Here is a 6,012-nt window from a genome sequence, read left to right as displayed (position 1 = left end):
TAATAATAGCTCTACCAGTCAGCTATTTCTGTAATAATGTTGTATAATAAACAGCTCTAAATACTCAGTGGCTTTATGATCACGTGTGGTTACTGTTCTTGCTTTTGTGTTGTCTGGGGAAACCCAGCTTCACGGTCTAGCATCCACGTCTTCTTATCATGCCTCTCATTCTGAGATGGGTGACTATTTCTCAAGGTAGATGGTCAAAAGCGTTAGCTCTTGGGGAAGCAGTAATTAAAATATTCTCAGCAAGTGAAAATGTATTTCACAAAGGAGCAGTATTGCTAACATTTACTCCGAATCATAAAGGATAAATAAAATAACATTCCAGAAAGAGAGAAACAATATATTCAAAACTATGAGTATATGAATGATTGCATATTATTTGGGTTTTAAACAGACATCCAATTTAAATTTTAAATCATTCATTAACTTATTAATTCAATCAAGGATGACTGATTGACAACTATGTGCCAAGCAGTGTGCTAATGATATGAATAAAATGAAAAAAAAAATAGAAATGAGCCTTATTCCCTCTGACGAGTGAGGGAGATATTCAAATAATCAAATCAATGAATACCATTACAGAGTCAGATGAAGGTTCTAAAAGAAATTATCATAGCTCTGTGCAAATATGGGATAGACAGAGAGATGTAGACTGGATACAGTAGGCACAACTTCTCCAAAGAGGTGATGCTTCAGGCAAGGATATCAATGAGTTAAATGAAGGGGAGGAAGAGTCTAGAGCAGATAGAAAATGTGTGCAAAGACCATGAGTCTCCTCTAGGATTTTGATGGAATCTTGTCTCACATTTAGATCTTTCATCCATTTGGAGTTTATCTTTGTGTATGGTGCAAGAGAGTGGTCCAGTTTCATTCTTCTGCATGTGGATGTCCAATTTTCCCAGCACCATTTACTGAAGAGACTGTCTTTCTTCCAGTGGATCGTCTTTCCTCCTTTATTGAATATTAGTTGACCATAAAGTTGAGGGTCCACTTCTGGGTTCTCTATTCTGTTCCATTGATCTATGTGTCTGTTTTTGTGCCAGTACCACACTGTCTTGATGACCACAGCTTTGTAGTACAACCTGAAATCTGGCATTGTGATGCCCCCAGATATGGTTTTCTTCTTTAAAATTCCCCTGGCTATTCGGGGTCTTTTCTGATTCCACACAAATCTTAAAATAATTTGTTCTAAGTCTCTGAAGAAAGTCCATGGTATTTTGATAGGGATTGCATTAAACATGTAAATTGCCCTGGGTAACATTGACATTTTCACAATATTAATTCTGCCAATCTATGAGCATGGAATATTTTCCCATCTCTTTGTGTCTTCCTCAATTTCTTTCAGAGTGTTCTATAGTTTTTAGGGTATAGATCCTTTACCTCTTTGGTTAGGTTTATTCCTAGGTATCTTATGCTTTTGGGTGCAATTGTAAATGGGATTGACTCCTTAATTTCTCTTTCTTCAGTCTCATGGTTAGTGTATAGAAATGCCACTGCTTTCTGGGCATTGATTTTGTATCCTGCCACGCTACCAAATTGCTGTATGAGTTCTAGCAATCTTGGGGTGGAGGCTTTTGGGTGTTCTATGTAGAGTATCATGTCATCGGCGAAGAGTTTGACTTCTTCTTTGCCAATTTGAATGCCTTTAATGTCTTTTTGTTGTCTGATTGCTGAGGCTAGGACTTCCAGTACTATGTTGAATAGCAGTGGTGGATGGAACTGGAGGGTATTATGCTGAGTGAAGTAAGTCAATCGGAGAAGGACAAACATTACATGTTCTCATTCATTTGGGGAATATGAATAATAGTGAAAGGGAATATAAGGGAAGGGAGAAGAAATGTGTGGGAAATATCAGAAAGGGAGACAGAACATAAAGACTCCTAACTCTGGGAAACGAACTAGGGGTGGTGGAAGGGGAGGAGGGCGGGGGGTGGGGGGTGAATGGGTGACGGGCACTGAGGGGGACACTTGACGGGATGAGCACTGGGTGTTATTTTGTATGTTGGTAAATTGAACACCAATAAAAATTAATTTATTAAAAAAAAGACCATGAGTCTGAGAAATGACTGAAAATGGCAATGATTATGCAAAAGTAAAGAAGTCGTTTTATGCTATATCTTCTCCCAGTTTTTCCCTCTTCTCAGGGGTATACACTTAGTCTCCCAAATGTGTCCATACAAAATGAAGAAATTAGACAAATTGTCTTTTGAATAAAGCATTTGTTACCTTCATTTTATGGTTTCCTATAGTAATTTCATTAACTACTGATTCCGGAGGCGAGCAGAATATAAAATCCTGATTTATTCAGGGTTTTGACATTTGCAAATACTTATTATAGTTGTGTTTTACCTTCTACAAAAGCATCATTATGTGGATATAATTAATGTCTTAAAAGGAGAACACTGGGCAGCCCCTGTGGCTCAGCGGTTTAGCGCCACCTTCAGCCCAGGGTTTGATCCTGGAGACCTGGGATCAAGTCCCACATTGGGCTTCCTGCATGGAGCCTGCCTCTTCCTCTGCCTGTGTCTCTGCCTCTCTCTCTGTGTGTGTGTGTTTCTCATGAATAAATAAGTAAAATCTTTAAAAAAAATTAAAAGGAGAACACTTAATTTTGGGGATAAACAGAGGATAGTACTTTTTGTTTCCTGGACATGTTCTTTATTACATTTCATGTAATAAAAAAATAAAAAGTACATATAATTTAATAAGTGAATAAAGACATACTACAGTAGACAACATTTAAACCAAAAAAAATAAGGACAAATGAAGAACTATCATATCCTTATAAATAATCTCTTTTACAATAAAATGAACTTTCTCAAAAATATCCACTTTACTTACTTAATATTCAGAATAGAAGATAACAAATTTCCCTGAGTTATATTATGAGTCTGTCTGTGTTATAACAGGGCTTCTCAGACATGTGTCTCTCTTAATATATGACAGCTGACATCCACAATAGTGAAAATTATATAGCTATAATAAAGACGATATCAGTGTTTTTTGTAGCAAATATTTTTCATGGGTAAGCAGTAATATGCAAACATACTGTTGATTCCAAATAGTGTTTCATGCCAATTGTTAAAAGCTATGGTCAGATTGTACCATATTCCTTTAAATTCCTCTCTCAAGTGATTTTTCTAATGTCTAATTTTGACACATAGGCTCTAGATAGGCTTATCCAAAGTTAAGCAAACTCTCAGTGAAAGAGTTAAGAAAATAACTCTGAGTAACACAAGGTCAACATCCCCGATAGTCAAGAATTATTGAAAATTTTATCAGAACTAATTTTGTGGGTTTTTAAAAAAGATTTGTTTATTGATTTTGGAGAAAGGCTACAGTGGGCGAAAGGCAGAGGGAAAAAGAAAGAGAGAGAGAATCTCAGAGTCCCTGCTGAGCACAGAGCCTGACCCACGGCTCCATCTCAAGACCCTGAGATCACGACCTGAGCTGAAACCAAGAGTTGGACAACCAACTGACTGAGCCACCCAGATGCCCCTATCAGAACTAATTTGGACTATACCTCAAATCTCCTTAATAAATCTAAACCTAGAACAATATATACAGTCTCTTAAACCTCGATCCTCTCTGCTCTACTGGGCTCTGAGAATAAGAATAAACAAATGCAAAGCCACTGGAAAAGCAGGGTGCCATAACAGCTTTGGAATCAGAAAAACCTGTATTCAAATTCCAGCCTCCTACTTATCAGCCTTGACCTGTGCAAATGTCTTAACCTGTCTCAGGGTCAATTTCACAATTTTGGAATTGAGTATTGTATTGCCTGCACAGGAAGCTGTTATAAGGAATACAAAATCTGTTGTACCGAAATCATTGAATACAGCTTCTGACATCTGATGCAGGTTCAGCAACAGTAGCTACATTATAGGAATCCTATAAAGGATATTCACTGGTGCTTCAGCGTAGGACTAATTAATCCTCAAACTGAATTCTGAGAACTTTGATTTCTCTTGGGTTCTTCTGGCTCTTGATGACCCAGGGGTTATGTAGAGTTTACTTGATGATACAGAGATGTTTTAAATGCAGATATTCTTGCCAAGTTTCATAAGGTATCTTTGCAGTCATGGCTTAACATCAATTGCTTGATGCTGGCAGCTGCAACTGTCAGCCTGGCAACTGGCATCCTTGCCTACAGTCTTGTGGGAGTCTTCTGGAGCTCCCACTCTTCACAGTGCTTGCCTAGGCAAGGACACACTGTTGCCAGTGGAATTCTTGGGCATTCTGGCAAGGCAGATGCTCAACTACCACTCCAACAGAGCCCAAGGCTGTGGCTCCCAAAGCCCATAAAGTGGGAAAGTCTTTTGCCAAGAGCCCCAATGTTATGGCAGACAAGCGAGTCCTGATTATCAAGGGACATCTTTAAGGGGCTGTGTGCTGAAGCCTGGCAGGCAGCCACTTCAAGAGGTTTTTGAGACCCGATTGTTGTATTATTCCGGAATTAAAGAAATACCCACACACTCACAGTTTGAAATCAATTTTATTAGTCATGTTCCCTTTCAAAATATGCCTTGTCACACTGGTTTAATGACACCAATACCTGAAGCCTAAAAATAGTTTGGTTTTTATAAGAGAGAGGGAGAGAGGGAGAGAAGTAGCAGAGTTCTGAAATTCTGCTTTCTTTGAGAAAGAAAGAGGACTAAGAATAGAAGCAAAAATATAATCCCTATCTACAAAAATAGCAGAGAAATACTGACACATTATTGTGGACTGAATCAGGGTTATACACCAGATATTTGGCTTCATGTGCCTTTTAAAATAGCATTCCTGTCCATTCTTATTAAGTTTGGATTGCTCCCAAGAGTTCCTTTGTGGCTAATTTAACATCTGTGAAGTCATGGTGATACTAAGTATAAATTCATTGCCTACTGCATGGATAATTTTATTTTACTCTGAAGTTATTGTAATAATTAGTGAAATTTCATAAAAGTTCATATTGGTTTAAATCATCATTCATTTTTTCCATCAATTAATTAGAGAATAATTTTATGACTTTAAAAAAAACCCTTTGATTCTATATATTAAAAAGCTGGTTTGGAAACAGAGCTATTTAACCATATAAAAAGTACCTAACACAATGTCTTGAAAAGAACTGAGTTCAAAATAAAACATAAGAAGTCAAGTTAAAATCAAATGCTTTCTTTTCAATCTTGCTTTTCACCTTTCATCTTATCAAATGTATTTTTACCTAATCAGATGTAACTATGTAAAACACTGTTGGAATGGATGCTGCAAAAATTACCCTATCAGTTGGACACATGACTGTACAGCAACATACACTGAATTACAGAGACCAGTTTTTGCTTTTTGGTTTTGTTCTTGTGCATTATATATTGGACTCAGAGTAGAAATAAGCAAGAAAGTACCTGTTTATAGCCTATTAGATCAAAATAAAGCTGGGAAAAGCTAAACATAATAGATGTTGAAATGTAAAAGTTATTCTAGTTTATGGAATTTTAAGTACATTCAAAGGATTTAAAAATCTGTTATTAGAAGCAGACTGGAGTTAATAATACATCTTTACTGCATATTTAATATGTTACAGTCTTTCATTTGGGGGGGTTATATTCATATAATTTAGAAATGGTAGGCTAAAAATAAAATATGTCAAGCATCTAAGCATTGCGCATTATGGCTCAAGATGTGTTTTTTAATTAAGGATATATCTGGAATTCAAGTAGGATTATATTCTACTAGAGTTGTCCTTACTTTTAAGAAAAGCAAATAAAATCAAATGGATCTATTTGTAATTAATATTTATTTTGTACCTACTTTATGTCAGATTTTTTTTTTCAGTTAGGCCAGATAAAGTATCATCTGAACTAAAAGTATTAGATTATATCAATAATGACATTGAGTAAAACAGGACTGATGAAAAACAGTAGGGACCAGTCAGGTCTTGTGAATGAGAGTACGGGTCCATCTGAAAGAGTTCAGCCTTACAAAGAAAATGATAGATACTTTGTGGAGATCAACATATTTCAAGGCCAA

This window comes from Nyctereutes procyonoides, unplaced genomic scaffold, assembly GCF_905146905.1.
Source record: "Nyctereutes procyonoides isolate TBG_1078 unplaced genomic scaffold, NYPRO_anot_genome, whole genome shotgun sequence".
Classification (NCBI taxonomy): Eukaryota; Metazoa; Chordata; class Mammalia; order Carnivora; family Canidae; genus Nyctereutes; species Nyctereutes procyonoides.
Note: the sequence above shows the minus strand (reverse complement) of the source record.